Here is a 6156-nt window from a genome sequence, read left to right as displayed (position 1 = left end):
GGCGGGGTGGAGGGGAAGAAGAAAAAGAACTTGGTTTTGCTGAGCTTTGGCTTGTCCAAGTACAAGAATCAACAAAACAATAGTCAAACCTACATCACAGAGTAGGTAAAAGTAAAACAGGAAATGCCTACAAAAATAGAAAACAATGTATTCTTCTATGGACTTAATAGACACAGTGACTCAGAATTTTTTAATGCAAAGTTTTCTAGTCAGAAATTATACTGAAAGCTGCATTATTTAGCCAGTATTTCCCAGCACCCTCTGAATTAATATAACTTCTAAAAAATATCTGATCCAAAACTAGCTAGCCCTAGCATAGAAGATAAGTTGGTTTAACATATACCAAAACACAAAGAGAGTGAAACTAAAACCTATAGAAAATCAGTAACAAGTGTATTCAAAGGTATTATATATTAGAAAGTCAGAGGCAAATTTGCATCTGACCTTATACGGAGTAGTCGTCTAAACCAAACTTTTCAGCAAATCAGACCATTTTCTTTTCACTATCAGTAATTTGTTTTCTTTTCTTTAAGAGGAAAAAAATCCAACCAACAATTCCATCAACTTTTGTGGAGCAAAACTTGCTATCAAGTTTAATTACTTGCTTTGTCCTTCCGTTTACTATTGTTCCGTTTATTTTTTGCATGTAGACCACATCCTGAGGAGGAAATCATTTTAAAACCCAATTCTTATAGATATCCTCATTTCAGAGTCTTTCTGTGGTCACATATTTATTCCTTACACAGAGTGAGGGACAACAGGAATTGATTAAGAGCTGAGAAGGGTAGGAACTGCCCCTGGATCGAACCTTTACAATTTAGCTTCCCTGATTGGTCAAAATCAATTTCTAGATCAGACAGATTCATCCATATTCAATTTACTCTAGTGCCTCATGTATGATTTAGGGGATCATTATCTGCAGCCCAGATCAATGCAGAAGAGCCCAAACACTCTCAGAGTCTCAGAGGGAGAGTGCTTGGGAAAGCACATTTGCAGATGTTCTCCTGAAGCCCGAAGCAATGAAAGGGGTACCAGAGAAAGCATTGGAGGCCAAACTTCTACTAATGGAAGATCCATTGTTTTATAGGCACTTGCAAACGCCCAATTATAGGAAATGCATTAGAGGTGAGGCAGTAGAAGTGGGGTAGTTAGTAATAAGAGTGGAACCCCTGGGATGGGTGGGTGCCTCCAGCAAGCCCGTGAGAACCCTGGACTCCATAACCTGGGTTGAAGAGGTGGGAAGGGTGGAACATGCAAGAGGTTGGTCTCCAGGGAGCATCACCACGGGCGCTCTCCTCTGCACTCTCCTCTCATAGTCAACCCCCAGCACGAACCATGGAATTTCGACCAGGTAGCGGAAGTGAAGGAGTGGAGACAATGTGGAGGCAGGCGTGATAAGCACAGCCATTTTTGTTGGCCAGCCCGAAGTCCAGGAGAACTAGTGGTGACCCATCAGAACACGCCCAGAGAGCGAAGCCAGCTTTCAAGGGAAATGGATCTCTCTGGATTGGCGTGGTGCCCCAACCACCCTGGCAAGTAAGAGGAGAGGCCTCAATGGTACTAAAGACTTTGAGGTTGGCACATCAAAGGACAGATGTAGCTGAAATCTACCATTAGCAGTGGCCTGTTTTAATATGCTCGGAATATGGCTGATTCAGCATGAGTGTATTTTCTAAGGTTTAAAGGAAAAAGACACTCTTCCTTTCATAGTGCCTGGTCCCAGGGAGGGCTTGGCTTGTTGGGAAATGAGGCCCTAGGATGAAATAGGTTTTTAGGATTCAGGGATTTTACCTCCCCTTGCCACAATTTTAAGTTTGGCTCTTTCCCTCTGGAGAGGCGCTCCAGACCCAGGGAAGGGAATGACGCGGTGCCTACCACACAAAGATCCTGACACCACACAGAAAATCCCATTGACACCTTAACAGATGAGCCAAGGGGTTGTGGGAGTGGGATGGGGCCTCCAAAGGAAGATTGGCCTGTTTTCCTATTCTCATGTCACAAAGTGAGAAGTTTTCTTCTTGGTAAGCATTCAGGTTAAAAGTAACCACCCCCCATGTTTTTCTGCATTTAGTCTGAGTTTGGTCCAAAAAAAAAAATGGTGGAAATGAGGCCAAGAGTCTTATAAATCTCCTAGGAAAGAGAGTGTTATAGGAACCTGTGGGTTCCTTTATATTTTATAATCCTCTCTTTTACTATATAGGTAATTATACTAGGAAAAAAATGTAGAATGTTGGCATACATGTGTACCATGTTAAGATGGTCTCAGAAAATTAACTTAGATTAGGTAAGTATTTTTCTTTTGTTTCTGTTCTAACAAGTGTAGCGTTATTGAAGTAGAAGAAGACACCATGTGGCAGCATTAATTTTGTTTTGCGGAACAGGTTTCAAGAGCTGTTAATTTTATGGAGTCACTTAAGACATTCTACAGAATGTCACTTACAAAACTAGGTTTGAGTATGTATATGGACAGTTTTAAAGGAAAAAGATAAAAAAAAAGAGGGAGAAACATCCATATAGAATATATTGCAAATGACATTGGCAAGACTAGTTAATGGTATGAGGGATGTAATATTAATTAACAAGAGCAGGGCACAAAACTATATACAGTATAATTTTACTTTTAAATAAAAACTATGTGTTCAATTAAAATCATCGAGACAGACAGTAGAATGGTGGCTGCCATGGGCTGGAGGGAGGGGAGAATGAGGAGTTACTGATTCATGGGTACAGAGTTCCAGTGTTTTGAGAAGAAAAGAGTTCTGGAGATGGAGGGTGGTGATGTTTGCATCACAGTATGAGTTTACTTAATGCCGTGGAACCGCACACTTAAAACTGAGTAAAATGAGGGCGCCTGGGTGGCTCAGTTGGTTAAGCGACTGCCTTCGGCTCAGGTCATGATCCTGGAGTCCCGGGATCGAGTCCCGCATCGGGCTCCCTGCTCAGCGGGGAGTCTGTTTCTCCCTCTGACCTTCCCCCCTCTCGTGCTCTCTCTTTCTCATTCTCTCTCTCAAATAAATAAATAAATCTTAAAAAAAAAAAAACTGAGTAAAATGAGAAATTTTATGTTAGGTGTATTTTACTACAGTTTTTAAAAATTATGCATTCAATTTTAAAAAGACTAGAAGAAAAGGGGCACCTGAGTGGCTCAGTCGACTGAGTGTCCAACTCTTAATTTCGGCTCAGGTCATGATCTCAGGGTTGTGGGATTGAGTCCCATGTTGGGCTTCCAGCTTAGCCGGGTTGGGGGCGGGGAACAGGGGTCTGCTTGAGATTCTCTCTCCCTCTGCCCCTCCCCCCCAACACGTGTGTGTGTGTGTGTGTGTGTTTCTCTCTCTCTCAAATAAATAAATAAATCTTTGAAAAAAAAAACCTAGAAGAAAATATAACAAAATACCAGGAGTTGTTACTTCGCAGTGGTGGGATTACAGATGGTTTGTTTTCTTTCTGTTTTTTTTTTAATATTTTCTAACTTTTCTACCATAAACATTTCTTAGTTAAAAATAATTTTAACATCTCTCTTCAAATTCCAGTTTTCTCAGATTTCTCAAATTGTCAGTTTATTTTTCAACTTCCTCGAGATTTCCCAAGCACAGCTACTAGGTTTTCTTCTTCTTGGGACACAATCTGTCTCATTTTCCATTAAAGTTTTGTAGAATTAGGAAACCATATATCCCAAATTTTCCAACAGAGTTCAGTTTCATCCCCGTACTCAGAACACCAATATTTAACCCAGAAAGTGCAGTCATTGAACCTGCGAGGTTCTTCAGCTGCCCATAGCCATTGCCCACCTCATTTTCTCTGCTTTTTCTCTCATCTCTTCCCTTTGTTGTCTCAGAAGCTGTGGTAGATGAGGTTTCACACCTTGCCCCCTGATTGCAGTCAGTTCATTGGCTCATTGTTCTGTGCTCTATATATCTCTTCCCAATTCTGAACACTCAAGATGTAGCAATAGACACTTTTTTTTTTTTTTAATTTGTGAAGAGAATTCACCCTGGGGAAGCAGAAGAGACTCCAGATCAGAATATCACCACTAAAGCATCAGCTGCTCTCACCTGCAGAAAGCCCTTTTCAAACAAGGAGCTGTAGGAAATAAAGGACCTCCTCCCACCGTTCTAATGTTTCATAGCAACTGCAGACAAAGGGATTCAGAAGCCCCCAGGAATCTCTCTCCAACACCTGCAACAGCCGCTTCTTTTCCAGTCCAGCCATAGACTGTGGAAAACAAAGGAGTTCTGCACACCAGCCTCTCTACTCCAGTCTAGGAGTTGTCTTCGGAAAACAAAGTAGGTCGTGGGAATGAGAGGAGCCCTAGAGATCCCCCACAGGCAACAGATGAGTCGCGATATAGCAGGATTTTCCAGAGAACTTTACAGTCATCAGATCCTAGGCTCCCCCGTCAGTGCCTTTAAGTTCTAGAAGTTAGTTCTTTCAGGAGCATAGTGACTTCTAAAGGCCTGATTTTCAACTAGGAGTCAACCATATAGGCAGAAGATAGATTGTGCACAATTATTTAAATGACTATATAGTAGTCTACATCTTCTACTGTTGAACATTTAGGTTTTCCCATATTTTATCTTTTACTGATTATGCCATTACCAACAAGGGATGTAGTTAATTTTTTATTTTCATTGGGAGCTTCCCTCCTGTGTAATGTTTCTGTTATCTAAGTATGTTGTATATATGTGAATAATTCGATCTAACTTCCCTTTACATTAAAAGCTGTGCTATGTGTTTTAGGGGCAAGATTTACCTGGACGGTTAAAACTGTCCTTCTCTCTGGCATGGGTCCTCATTTGGAGATACTGTTAACCTCACTGCCCAGGATGGAAACTAGAACTGCTTTTAATCATAATTGTTAATTTTTTTCAACTTTAGGCATGCTATTCTGTTCATAACAACAACAATAATAGTGGGATTCCATTAATACCAACAACAGTTACAGTAATATCACTTGACGTTGCTCTGTATGACAGGCCTTGTTCTAAGCACGGTCATGAAGTCAATTCATTCTCGTGTCAACCCCGTGAGGTAGGTGTGTCATTATTATCCTTAAGTTGTAGGGATAGCGACATAGTTACCACATCCAATAATTGGCCGGCGCATGATGTGAGCCCAGGCAGACTGGCTCAAAGTCACACTGCTGTGTCTCACCTGAAGAGGCTATACAAAGTTGGGCAAGTCTCTGTGGGTATTTGAGGGAACTGCCGAAGAGTTTTGCAAATGAGCAACACTGGCAAATTCCTATTCTTAAAATAAGCTTCGGCTCAATATCCTCATCTGTTTTTTTCATTTAATTGCTGATTTTCTGGGGCTTCTTCAACACTTCATTTATGTATGTTTTGCATCCACTATATTTATCATAATGAGGCTATTTACCCTACTAAATGTGACCTGAGGAAAAGGATCCTGTATTGTTATTTTATTTTTAAAAATTTTTAAAGATTTTATTTATTTATTTGAAAAGGAGAGAATGAGTGAGAGAGAGAGAGAGAGAGCATGAGCAGGGGGAGGGGGAGAAGCAGACTCCCCTGCTGAGCAGGGAGCCAGACATGGGGCTCGATCCTCCCAGGACCCCGGGGATCATGACCTGAGCCAAAGGTAGTCGCTTAACCCACCGAGCCACCCAGGTGCTCCTCGTATTGTTATTTTAGAAACTTTGATACTTATTCAATCAAACACACTTATTTTATTTAGCTGCTTTTCCATAATCTCCATTACTCTCCACACCAAATCACCCCAAGTCAACCCATGATCTAAGTAGAAACAATATGCTTGCTATGCAAACCAGCCTGAAGGCACGTGCCTTCCATCCACCCACTAGACTAAGACCCCTCAGCTCCTTTTATATAGAAATGAGGCAGCTACTACTATTTCTGTAAATTTATGTCAACTACATAGTGCAATGGCTGGCTCATCCATTCACCTGAATGAACCAGCAAGTATCTCATTGAGCAAGCGCTTCTACCAGCCACTGTTTTAGGCTCTGGGATTATAGAAGTGATCAAAGCAGAAATCAAAGGAACTGAAGGGCCTGCCCTCATGAAGTTTATGTCCTAGTACATCATATAATACAATGTCAGGTAGTATAAGTTCTATGATGAAAATGAGATTGGTGTGAGGGATTGAGAGAGGTGGAGAGAGCTCCAGTTTTGAATC

Source organism: Mirounga angustirostris, unplaced genomic scaffold, assembly GCF_029215605.1.
Source record: "Mirounga angustirostris isolate CCGP_5_RB_7025 unplaced genomic scaffold, mMirAng1.0.hap1 SCAF_4, whole genome shotgun sequence".
Classification (NCBI taxonomy): domain Eukaryota; kingdom Metazoa; phylum Chordata; class Mammalia; order Carnivora; family Phocidae; genus Mirounga; species Mirounga angustirostris.
This window is presented reverse-complemented; position numbering follows the sequence as displayed.